The sequence below is a fragment of the Aphis gossypii genome, chromosome 3 (genome assembly GCF_020184175.1).
Source record: "Aphis gossypii isolate Hap1 chromosome 3, ASM2018417v2, whole genome shotgun sequence".
Taxonomy (NCBI): domain Eukaryota; kingdom Metazoa; phylum Arthropoda; class Insecta; order Hemiptera; family Aphididae; genus Aphis; species Aphis gossypii.
In genome coordinates this window covers 1423887-1438177 of record NC_065532.1, presented here as the reverse complement: position 1 = coordinate 1438177, position 14291 = coordinate 1423887, and the positions used below count along the sequence as shown (strand labels likewise).

Genomic DNA, 14291 nt, shown 5'->3' with positions numbered 1-14291 from the left:
GAGCTATTTATAAACAGATTTATTAACACTAACAATTTACTTTAGTATACTGTTGATATAATTACACAAAATATCTAATAAATTATATTATAGATTACGAAATGTTTATAAAATAAAATGCATAATTTATAATGACATTATATTATATATTTATATACAGACATTTAAGTATTAATGAAACATATAATTTTCTTGTTTTTATAATATAGCTCTTAATGCTGTCAATTTTTTTTTTTTTTTTTTGAAATTATTTCCAAATATATTATTATTCATTTATTCAGCTATTAATATTGTGGTAATAGAAAATATAAAATATAGATAAGATATTTCAATAATTTTAACCAGTAGATAGTATTGAATAGTGACTTGTGGGTACATAAAAATACACTTTATTTAAGTGTTTTATTTATTTTCACAATTGAAATGTACGGTATAAAAGGGGTCTATATAGCAACTCAACTCTCAACCCTTCAAATATAAATCTGTGAAAATATAGTTAATAAAGTGAATGAAAAAAATTCGTAATACAAATATTAGTTTTATCATTTGTAATAAGATTCAATTATATTGACTGCGTATTTCAAATAAGTACATTGAAAAAAAAAAAAAAAGTGAAACGATTTTCAAATGCAAGTTTTTTAAACTGTTTCAAATGCATGTTTTAAATTAACTCAGGTTATTTGTTATATATTTATTTTATGTTTTATTTGTTAAATATTGTGATTGTAAAATATAAAAAGATACAAAAATTGGCTCAAATCCGACTTTTGTTTATTGATTTTTATTATTAAATTATAAATCCGAGTATCAATAATTTGGATGCGATCCAACAACTCTTTTTTGCATACGTAGTGTTTGATTAAATTTGTTTTACATTCGATTACGGAATGAATATAAATTATAACAAATAATTTAGTATTTATATAGAAAGATTGTATATTAGACAGTATATTAGTTTGAAACTGAAAAGGTTTGATGTATCAACTTATACAATTAAAATATTACAACAACTTATAAAACTTACATATTTATCAAACACTAACTATTATGTAAATTATATCGATTAATAATTAATTTTTATATCTATATTATATTATTAAAAAGTAAAATATTAACTGCTAAAAATATAGACCTGTTGTGGGACCTGCTATGGTCCTATTTTAAATAATTATTTGTCAGTACTAGAATATCCGAGAAAGTTCCGAAAAATTATCATCGTGCTCAAAGAGTATAATATCAATACTACTGTATACTATAGCGGTACCTTAGTGAAACTTAGAATGTATCAAATTATACATAAGTAAATGTATATTATATTAAATGTAAAATGACCATCTAAATAGTCGAGAGGAGTTAACACGTGCCACTTTCATGAAATTGTATACATTAATCAACCGCACTCTGAACAAGATAATGTGATAACGCGCGTAGCATCGCTTTAATCTAGTTACATTGTGTGTGTATATATACTAGGGCTCGCGATGGGACGATCGTGTAGGGAGCTACGGCGGCCGCGGTGGCAGTGGCTTAGGGGTTGTTTGGCAATAACACTGAAACCGTCATTAGACAGTTCCTTTTATTTTATTTATTTGTTATATATATATAGTTTTTTTTTTTGAACCCCTTTTTCCGCGGGACCCTCTCGCGCGCGTTGCCACGAGTTCCGAACGAATAGTTTCCACCCTCGCTCTCGGCCAATATAATATATATAACGACAGCGGCACACGATGATTTTCGGGCAATGTCTTGTAACGTTACAAAATTATAGTCCATATCCTCTGTTTCTCATTCAGCAGGAATGTATATATATATACATAATAATATAATATGTGAGTACAACATATAACATATAACTTCCCTGTATTTACCCTCAGGTTCCTTATTGAGGTTCGTTTGGATTTTATTTATTTTTTATTTGTTTCATTATATTATTACACATACACACACACACACACACACACACCACATTATACTTTGTGCCCACGCACTTCTTTCATTAAAATCACAGCCCATCACCACCACTCGTAACAATGCAACCTTAGGTGTACAGGTGCGACGGCAGCGGCACTTCACCCTGCGTGCCGGGTTAACTTTAATGACAGGGCACACCACTAAAACGCGGGCAAATCACACAGTCAAAATCCCGCATTTAATATCAATATATACGACGTGTGTGCATTATTATAATAAACACAAATGGGGGTGTTCTGACTATTCTTTTATATATATATACACATACACGCCTACAATACGTAATTTTGGTCCGATTTTGAACTATTATTTTTATTATCATTATTATTATTATTATTAGTTCTTTTTTTATCTTCATAATATAACAATGGGTACGAAATGAAAAGACGATCGAATTATTATTATTAATCCTGTCGAGTACATATATATATATGTATAATATGTATTACATATAATGCGTATGTGTCTCGCGGTTACAGATTGTTATTTGGAATGCTTGTTATGTACTCACGTACCTGTACATAATATATATTATACTTGGTCGATTTTATGTATAACGTCGTAGTCGCGCGGTCTATATAATTTCGGCCATTAATTCCGTTGTATTATTGGGTTCGACTATCTTGTCCGTCCTGGATACCCACCCACCAACGAATATATACGTATAAAGTATGTTGTTTGGCTTAATTTTTACAGTTTCATTTACACCATTGGGGTGTGCACCGGCACGTCCACCCCATTTGTACTTACGTACTTACGAAGAGTGAGTGTGTGGGTGTGTTGCAGTGTAAAAGCGTTTTCGACGTTTTCTATATACATACACATTACGACGAACCGATTTATCATCGTAATAATATTTATGCCGACTAAATCTAATAAAGAAAATTTTTGAATTTTAAACGGCTAACGCTGCCGCTTCCAAGAGGGCACTAATGTGATTGCTTCCCTACAATAAACACAGCGCAAACGGCCGCGGAAAGAATAGAGCGAAGCGCGCGAACGCCAATGATAGGGGATGAGAGCGTGGAATAAAATAATATATATAATACTACCCGACCGGCTAGGCTGGTGAACGAGTGGTGGGGGCGGCGATGACGTTGACAATTTATTACGTGCAATTAATTCCGTGTATAGTTTATGTCTTCATCGCGTATATATTTACACACATTATATATTATGTGTATATGCTGTTGAGATGCCAAACGGAGACATCATATATACATAATGTATGTATATACGTATATGTATATAAATATTCGTATTCGAACGTTTTCGAGAACAGCCCTCGGGGAACGATCCATTGGGATACAACATTATTATTTTAATAGTCGTTTTTATTTTTATACTCTAAACTCCCAGCGAACGGACAAAATGATGACCGCTCGTTCGGCACTATATAATATAATATACTTTAACTCGCTGTAATAACAATAATACTGTGCAGCGTTGCACAATTGCACAAGCAGTCGTCCGACCTCGACTGCATATTTTTCTTCTATATTTAATGCACAAATATAATATTTTGTTCGATATTTTTTTTAAATGTACGAACACATTGGACACATTGCTGAATGTTTTTTTTTTTTGATCTTAAGTTATGTTAAGAACTTTACCTATATTTAAGATATACGTATATTTCTTTGTTAGTATAGACTATAGATACTAGACATATATACTTTATTTATGATTATAATGTATAATATAAGTTTGTTTAACATCGTTTATGTTATAAATGATACTAGTTATTTTATTCTATATAAAGATTTGACAGCGTTCATACTTATTTTAAATTCTAATAATTTACGATTAATAATAATTTTTTATAGGTAATTATTTAGTTTTTAAACTGTGTATATAAAGGGCATTATGTTGTATTAAATTATAAGTTTACTATTGGAAACCTTTCCAAAGGCTGAAAAGAAAATAGTGCCGCAACCTTCTTTCCAATAAATCCCTCATAAATGTATAGTATAATATAATGCACTAAGGAGTTTCGCTAGTGAGCGGATTCTCAAACTCAAATTTTTAATGTCTTTATTTATTTTTATTATCATTTACGCTTATTACTATAGTACTTAATAGTTAATTTATGTAACTAAAAAAAAAAATAATAATAATAATAATAAATAAATAAAAGGTTACTTTTGGTAGAAATCAAACGATAGTTTTACTATTTCCGTAAAAATGTTTGTAACATTTAAAAGTTAAAACCATAACATTGATATATATTGTTGCGTCCCGACTAGGTCGATTCATGCATCAACGTACAAAATGAATACGTCGTGTTTGTTCAAGTATAAGTTAACGTTTATTAAAATATTTTTTGCAAGAATACAATTATTAAAAGTTTATTTTAAAATATGTATAAAAATATGGTGAGTGGTGTTACGACCGACCTCAGAAACTGATATCAAAATGACTTGAGTGGTGTTACGACTGGCCTCTGAGTGTCATAGATATCCCTAACCGTCTGCCGAGCTCTTGTCTCGGTCTCCCTTATATATGATTTCTTACAAAAGAGTGGGTGGTGACTTCGTCATACGAGGGGTCCGAAAAGACTGCTTATGTATTCTAACACATGATTCTTATCGAATCGCAGTGACATAGAGTTTTGACTTTTTGCAGGGAGACGTGTGGTTTTACTTTAATTGTTAAATTAATATATTAATATAATATTCCACACTCTCGTATCATGTACTCGTATGCCTGTAGTATTAATTATAAAATATGAAAAATGTGACATTGCACAATCTTATGTGTATGTAATTATTAGTACGGATAGTATAGGTCCGTAACATTATAAAGGTGCTATTATAAAAATGAGGTAAATTAGTTATTGAAGTTAAAAATAAAATCATTAACTAATGCTTTAATAAAACCCTTAAGAGTAAACGTAAATGTTTTAAATGTGTCTTATTTTATACTAAGTTTTAACTTTTAAGTTTCATAAAGAATAATAATATTGTTTAGGATCACCTTTCTTATGGTCTCGCCAGTCACCTGGTAACGTAGTCTTATGATTTTTCCCCTTAGAAATCTACCTAAATATAAGATTCGGAACCTTTGATAGGGTTTGGATATATTGTTTCATGAAATGGGCATTGAAATGGTTTCGTTTTGGTTATTGTTTGGTTGAAAAATATCACTAACCCATAAAAATACGATACTATATAGCAAAGACCTAAGGAACTGAATATGAAATCTCGATTTACATTATTGTTAAGTTAGTACTAATAAAAACATGACTGGAACGTGTCACATCAAAAACGATGTATAAGGATTCCCCCTAGTGAAAAATCAGAACACTTTCCGCGCTGTTGTTCAACCCCAGATAATTTAATGAACCGTAGAACCCAAAACATCTCGTATTAACATTTTATACATACGTACTACATAACATTATACAGATGTAGTACCGAATCGATTGTAATGTTTTGCAATTATTTTTTTATAAAACATAATATGGAATTCATTGATTATTATTTTCTGTTTACTTATGTGTGTTTTATATAATATACTGCAATTAATTAATTGTTTATCATTTACTTTTTTGATTTATTCTTTTATTTGCCTATTTTATTAAAAAAATTTAGAATTAATTTTTATTCGTGGAATTTTTCGTACCAAAGATTAATTAAACCTAATTTCCTAAATATTTTGTATTATAAATGATGTTATTCATTAAATTTGTTTAAGCAAAACTACAAAAAAAATAAATAAATAATAATAATATTACAGTCTATTTTAATTAAAAAATCTTAATTTTTTTTTTTTTTTTTAAACGATATCTACTTATAATTGCTAAATGGTATATAATCATTTATTATTGATTTTAAATATTAAAACACTCTCTCTTGTATTCAAAATATAGGTATTTCACCACTATAAGAGTATTATTTATATAATTGTTATAACCACAAAGTTATAAGTAAAGTTCCATACACATTATTATTTATTAATATAGCCTATAGGTATATACAATATTACAATATTTATATCATAAAAGAATGAATGGAAAAAGTAATAACATTATGACGATATGTACTGGGTTACAAAATTATCTGATAGTTTAGCAGGACATTTAAATAATATTTAAAATTATTATGTAATATAGATATATGCCATTACGTCATTACCTACAATCTAGTATAATATAGTCATTAGATACTTATTAACTATAACCGGATTTACCTATTACCTATATATTTTATTATAATAATTAATAATTTACGACTAATCTGTTAATACATATTTTGTATCTAATAATCGTTATAACAATAATAATGATTATAAGTCATAGTTCAATAATTACGTTTCACAAAGTAAAAAAAAAACTTGTAACATACTTTGTTGTAAAAATAATGAAAAATGCACATAACTCACGATTACGCTCTAGATATTTATCAAACGAAAATAATATGATTGACAATATCCTCGTAAATATATTGATTTTAAATAAATGTAAATATTCTTATATGATGTATACTATATACATATAATTATATTTGTTTATAACTACGTAGTAGTGATTATTGATGTCCATCGTCAACTGCATATAGATTGTACTCACCTCTCTATTGGTATTTTCTTCTCTGTTTTTATAATACTATTTTATTAGTATGATAATTAGTATTGAAACGTCAGGTCGAAAGATGTTAATGTCTATGGAATGCAGCTGAAACTGTCGACCCTCGGACGATATTATCGGTCCTATCCTCGGAACGTAGACGCTAATTGGACAGGCCTCTTTGTAATCGTCCTCCTCGTAACAATAATTATTATTATTAGAGTTATATACGCTTCTTCCGTCAGCCGGATGTCGAAAATTATTGCATTTGTACCAGGCTCGAAAAATCGTTCTCACCGCCGCAGATGGGTTTCGTGTATAATAAATAAATATATATATATACCTTTATTTTATTTTATTTTTTTCTTGTCGACCGCTAATGATATTTTTTTCATATGGAATACAACAAAAATGAACGTCTCTTGATGTCATCTCGTACGTAATTATAACCTTCGGTTTGGAAGAGAAAAAAAGTATTATTCGATTATTTTTCGGAGCATTAAAAGACATGTTAGGTATGTCCTCGGGGCGGTTTGATGATATATAGTTTTTGGCAAAAATACTCCCACTACTTTAATTACTTTTTTGTTGTATATACTTGTGCGTATAATACCCTTATAGCTCCACTGCTTTGGTGGTCCATTCAATAATGCCACTTTTTTGTTTTTATTTATATTTCCACTTATGACTCGAGTTGGTTGCTAAACACGAATGAGTAAAACGATGATTTTCAAAGCACGATTTTACAAAGATATTTGTAAAATTTATTATAATATAAAACCTATATTCAAAAACATGTTTTATTTTTACATATTTTGATTTATGAAATACAGCGAAAAATAACATTGCAACACATTTTTATTTTAAAAACATAGATGTATTTTAATTATTGTTATTAAATAATTTTTGATGAAATGTACTTTTAATTTGAAACATTATCGGTTAAGAAAATAATAAATTATTTGTTTCAAAATAAAATACATAATATTAATTTATTATTATGTTTACGAAATAATAATAATTATCAAATAACATTATGTCTTTTACGAATGTATTATGTGTTAATATTATTTTCTTTTGTGAATTTTAATATCAAAGTAACAGTTGGATAATAAAGGATTAAAAATGCAATAATTAAGGACCCTCCTATACTTATAACCTTTTTATATTATTTTAGAAAATATTCTTCTTAATTTATCGTTATAATATAATAAGTATATCAATTCTAATAATACACGAAATACGTGATAAACTTTAACTATAGTCTATAAGAGATTTGAAAACAATGTATAAATATCAAGATAAAATATTTTCGAATTACCTGCAGCTATACATTTTTTAAATTTTTTCAAATTACAATTTTTACAACATTTTATTTTTACTACTTGTAATTTTTTTAGAAGATTGATCATAATCTATACTACTTAATTAACAATTTGTAGGTAGATATCTAACTTCATGTTTGATAATATAATAATTATTAAAATTATACCATATATTATAAATAGCTAAGCAGAATGTGAATAGGACGAGATGCATTTCATATAAATTCAATTCACGACATTTTATAACGTAACATATCAATAAATATATAAAATAAAATAGAATAGCATAGCTATACATTTTACAAAAAACACCCCGATTTTAAATAGTATATCTATTGTCAATATAATACAGGTCTATTAACAACTGTAATAAATTTTCCATTTTTTCTAAATTTATAATTTATCGAATTCATTTTTAATAATTCATAAATATTGTTAGACTGTAATATATACTAAATTCAATATATCATATCATAATTGATATTTTTGAAAATAAAAAAATCTGTTGTTAAGGACTACCTACGTTAAATGTTTAGTAACTATATACCTACTTTTAATTACTCAGAAACTACTCTACTCTAATTATTTGTTCGAATTTTGATTTAGATACATTAATATTTTCAAAACAATCATCTGTTTAATAATAATTTATAGTAAAAAAAGAAGATTTTATCGCCACAATACGGGACTCTTGAAATTGTTATTATTGATAATATATATTAAACAATACATTTTTTAAATAAAATATCCTTTCTGAACTAAATTAATGGTAATTTTAAAATAATTACAATATAATTAAATTACTCAAATTATTATAGAAAAATGTTCAACCCAAGGGAAATAAATATCTTTTATCCATTTAAAATTAAGAAACAACACTAAAACACTTTTGAATATTAAAGATGCAATTTATTTTTGCTAAAATAATATTTAAGATGGGACACAAAAACTTAACTCGTTATACCACCGAATATGGAAGGAAGAAACCTTCAACGAAAACAACTCCAGTAAAATTATCACATTTCTTAAACATTGATTTTATTAACAAACTTTAACATTGTAAAAAAATACTAAAAATCTTTTCTTAGTCTCTAAGTTACAGTAACCTAATTTGTTATTTATTTTATTTTTTATTTTTTATTTTTTCCTTTTAATTTATCATTTATATCAAAATTGTGTTAAGCTAATAACCTATGATGTTATAGCCTATTTCTAATAATAATAAAAAAAATATCGTTACAATATACGTAAATTTTGATATACATAAAATAAATAACAATTCAAATAATAAAATATGATTTTTTAGTTATAATTTATACTTTATATAGACAAAATAAACATTATTATTTTAATTAATAGCTATGTATATATATACATCAAAGTATTAAACCAATTTATTTTATAAGTTATGTCTTATAATACAATCATAACAATCACAATGAGTTTAAAGTTCTAATAATAGGTACTTAGGTGGTTATTATTATGATATTAATGTATTAAGTATCTAAAACCTACGTCATATTAATTTTGAACCTTACCAAAAACATTATTGCATAATGTATTAATGCATTATTACCTATCTAGCTATACCTACTTATTATAATAAATACAATTTAATAAAAATATTAAATTATTTAACTATTGAAATATTATAGATAAACCATATAAATTAGTTATACCTTGCTGAATCGAATGAAAAAAAACTGGATAAGTCTTACACTTTACAGACAAAGTTATTGAAATAAATATTTATATCTATACATTTAAAATATGGTTTTTTATTTTATTAGTTCTATTTGAATTTTTTAATAAATAATAACTAGCAAGAAAGCATAAACAATATAATATATTTTTAACTAAATAGTTTCTAAATAATAATATTATATTTTGTAATCATCTAAATTCCTATTATAAGACTTTTTATGCATATTGTATCCATAGTCTATAATGAGTAGGTATTAAATAATATACATTATTATGCTCTAAATCGGTTGTAAAGAATGTGAGTATTTATTATATAGTATAGTATGCATGAAATCTAAGCGTACACATTCGGGGCGTGATCATGTGAATGTTCCAACTCCTCTATAGGATTCGTAAGTATCTACGCCTCGTGACTGAAACAAAATATACCTACTATAACTATATTTTAGGTGTATTAGGTATGACCGTATGTACATAATATTTTATGTAAATAAGATATTATAATGGTCAAAAATTAAGACCCCACTACCCAAGCACCTGATATTATACTATATTTTATATTAGTATAGTTTTTAGCTGTAGCATATTATATCTTCCAGAAAATCTAGCCTTATACATCATCTAGGTAGTACTTAATATGTACACGTCTTAGTCACAGCATTATTTATAACGTAAATGTACACTGATATCTATGCCTATAATATATAGACAATTGTTAGACGAATGCCATAATACGCTTAACGAATAAATCTAATAACAATATTGATAAATGTTTAATTTGTATTTCAAAGTTATAACTACCGGTTTGCTGCCTACGAGACGTCTTGGAGCCCAGCCGAGTATATTAAAACAACATTACTGAACAAACCAGCCAGCCATTTGGGCGCTACTCAACAAGACATACAAATACGCGCCCGCATGTATATTTGTATACGTGCTGTGTGCCTGTGTGTGTGTACTGTGTAATATATAATATATTGTTCATTCACTTGTCACGGATAAACAGAAAGGGTTATAGCTAATGTGACTTAATATGATATTAATTTATTGCTTGCTGACATTAGTGTTGAAAACATTGGTCAAGAAAAACGATGCCAAGAGGATAAATTGAAATGCTGTTGTTTCATAGTTATTTTTTTTAAAGTTATGACAAAGAAAAAATGCATGCGATTTCCTCGTTATATTTACGTCGTATTATATAATATGAGAAATAATTGGTTGTCTGATTCTATATTATTCCCAAGAAAACAATAATTCTTTCATGAAACAAAAAAAAAACCGTTACCGAATTCCAACTAACTATGAATCAGACGGATTGTATTTTATTATATTATACTTCAATCAAGGTAGGTGTTATGATTTTACTTATAAATCATTTTTGAAATTTAATTTAGAAAAAAATAAAATGAAATCGATGCAAATTTATAAGGAGTTATTATACACTTATTCAACAGTATACGTCAAAACTATTATGTTTTTTTTAATAATGCAATTAAACATAAATAGTTACATAATATTAAAATGATTATATTTTATAATTATGTTTTTTATTTTTTTGCTTACTTAAATAGCATAATTTAAATAGTTATATTTATAAGTAAAATATTTACATTCGTTATAAAATAAACAACAATTACTCCAAGCAATATAGACATTTATGTATTACTTGTTTTTAATGTTATTTATTCTTAGATCAAAGGTACATGTTATCTATATAGTTTTTAAAAAGTCGTATACCTTTGATTGGTATAATAAATTATGTTAAGTAAACGGTTTTTACGCTTGTTTAGAAAAGTAAAATATTATTTAGATATAATATAATTTTGACTTCCTAGAGATTTACTTTACTGACTGTAAAGTCTAATGTGAATATAGAGGATACGAATAATTTTATGACGAGTCATAAAAAATGGTTAATTTAGGTCTATTTTAAGAAAATGTACGACCAATAGGTCAAAGAAAAATAATTATTTTAAAGGCAATTAAAATCAGCATCGTAAACTGGCGGAAAAATAATCATTATTTGGAAATTGTCAAACTCGTAACACGTTATACGCCCAACTTGCAGGAATACGAATCCACTAACAGTGGAAGAGAAATAAAAAGTATAGCGTGTCGTCATGGAAAAAGAATAAACTGCAAATCATAAGCTCATAATAATAAAATATGCAATGCGTAATAACTTATTTTATTATATAGGGCATTATTTTATATTTTAAGAACATAACATTATAATGATATTAAACTCCCAGCCTTAAAATGTATAGTAGTATAAAGTGTATATTGCTGCAGAGTTCGGAGCCAAAACCCTTTTATTAATTACTTAGTTTTCTCTGTACCTACTATATTATAATATATACAATACACACAGTTAATTTTTATTTACTATGTATAATGTATGTATTATAACTGTACCTAATCAAATGTGTGGGAAGTTAATATAAAAAATTAGCTTAAGTTAGTTAAATCAAATTTAAGACGTTATAAGTTTATTAAGTTTATAGTTAACAAACAATATTATAACAGACCTCTAAAAGTTTTGATTTCATACGAAGAAAAATAGTAACTTAATTCAGACCGAAAAAATTAAATAATATTTGTAATTACTACCTGTCTTTCACGTGTTACAGTGATGGCGCAACATTAAATTATATTACCTTACAAATAACTTAACACTTGTTATAAATGCATCCCTACAATACACTTTTCGTTTTTATTGCAACGTAGTGGTTGTGCAATCTTACATATTTGTGTCAACTAAGTTATTACATCGTAAAAATATGTATTTGTTCATTTATATTTTTTAATCATTGTATAAAATGACCGCGTGTATCGTACGTACAGTACTTACATCGTATATATTTTATATTAAATTCATATTTTTTTTTTTGTGTACGTATAATGTATTACGCGACGTACACGGGTAACGAAATCGGTAAAGGGTGGTAACGAGAGCGCGCGCGCGCCAGCAGACAAACGGCATAGACGACATGTTGTCTGTGTAGTTTTGTTTGTTTTATTCAATGACCGCGACGAACACTGCGGTCTGAAAAGAGCGAGGGGGTCGAGAACGGGTTAAGTGGTTCCGTGGCACGCGGTCCGGGCCGAAGGGAAACCGACCAGAGGATAATCGTTGTATTTTTTATTTTATTTTTTTTTGTTCTCCGTACCTTTCTATATATAATAATGATGATAATATAACCGTTGACCCCTCCCCGTCGCATACAATATATATCCAGTCGACTCGTATACCTGTATGATATTACATATATTATTAAGTATATATATTCACTGGCGCTGTATATTATAATATAACAGCGGTTATGTACTCATAATAATAATATAGCGATAATCAATTATCCTGCGTATACGTATAGAGAAATGAATAATAATATTTAATAATTATAATAATATAATATATTCGTGACGAGGGCGACGGCGGAATGAAACAGTCCGGCGCAGGTGGCTTACTCGTATTATTAGCGGTTACCGCACACACACACACACGCAAGCATACGCAGTCGCAGACACATCAAAGGGCGGTCCACTCGTGAGTCTGCGCGGCGGATCCGTTACAAAGTTTTTCCGACAAGTCTCTCCTCCGTCCTCAATGGGATCGCGTGTGCTCAGGTACACGCATATTAAAATATTATGTATGTACTATAATAATATGACGTATATCTAAATAATAGATACTTACCGTCGCTGTTTGCTCACGTCTAATACCGACAATGCGCACGCATTGGATAACGAGTCGTCGTCGTCGTCGTCTTCATCGTTTGTACAGACGGATACGACCGCAACGAGAAGAACGCGGAGAACACCGACGATGATGACGACGCGGAGGAGGCGAAGAGACGCAAAAGGATAAGAAGAAAAGAAAATGTAAAAGACGAAGACGTAAAAGATGAGAAAAACACACACACGCGCGCGCGCGCTGGACCACCCACTCGACTATTCTCTGCGCTCTGTTATATACGATTTTTTAAAACAAACATATACACGTCAATAAAAACATATATATAATATACTCGACCACACACACACGCGCTCACTGACGACTATACACACCATTATTATTATCGTCGTCGTCGTCGTCCTCGTCGTCGTCGTTATTATTGTTTTACGCATCGGTCGCGCTCTTGTAAAATAATATATGTAATATCATCACCGCCGCCGCCGCCGCCGCCGCGTTATAAGTTATCGTTTCTCTCAAATTATCTCTCTCTTTTTCTCATGCACACACACACTCTGTTTTCCGAATTATAATAATAATGATATTTCGGTGTATACGCAATCATAAATATCCCGAGCTCGTTTGGACGAAAAAGCCTCCTCTTCGATCTTCCGTCTCCTTCACCGGCAGCTGGACGTGGGTCTCTATAGTCTCTGTTTCTCTCTCTGTATATAACTACAGGCCGTATCATCGCTGCATTAATAATAATAATATACGCGTCTATATTATTATTATTATAGTAAACTTACTTTTATAATATATTACACATATAGGTATATCGGGTCGGGACGACAAGCCGCGTCGTCGACCGTCTATTGTGGAATGCTTTCGGGCTGGTACCGGCGGGGCGGCCCAGCTATTGGCGGTCGTTGGCGGTAGGAATGTACCAGACAGACTGGTGCTTCTAATAATTTCACCGCGCGCTCCCCCGCCCACTAAACCACCGTGCCACGCGGCTTATAACATGTTAACTATATAATATTATATT

The 14291-nt window shown here is 28.7% G+C and overlaps 1 protein-coding gene across 1 annotated transcript in view; it reads right to left on the bottom strand.

The window, feature by feature from the left end:
* LOC114127870 (uncharacterized) overlaps window positions 1-13567 on the bottom strand; it is a 48265-nt gene extending 34698 nt beyond the window's left edge. Inside the window, exon 1 of the mRNA XM_050202531.1 lies at window positions 13268-13567. The gene's annotated coding sequence lies outside the window, so the exon portion shown is untranslated. The remainder of the gene's footprint in view (window positions 1-13267) is intronic.
* Window positions 13568-14291: the final 724 nt, after the last annotated feature.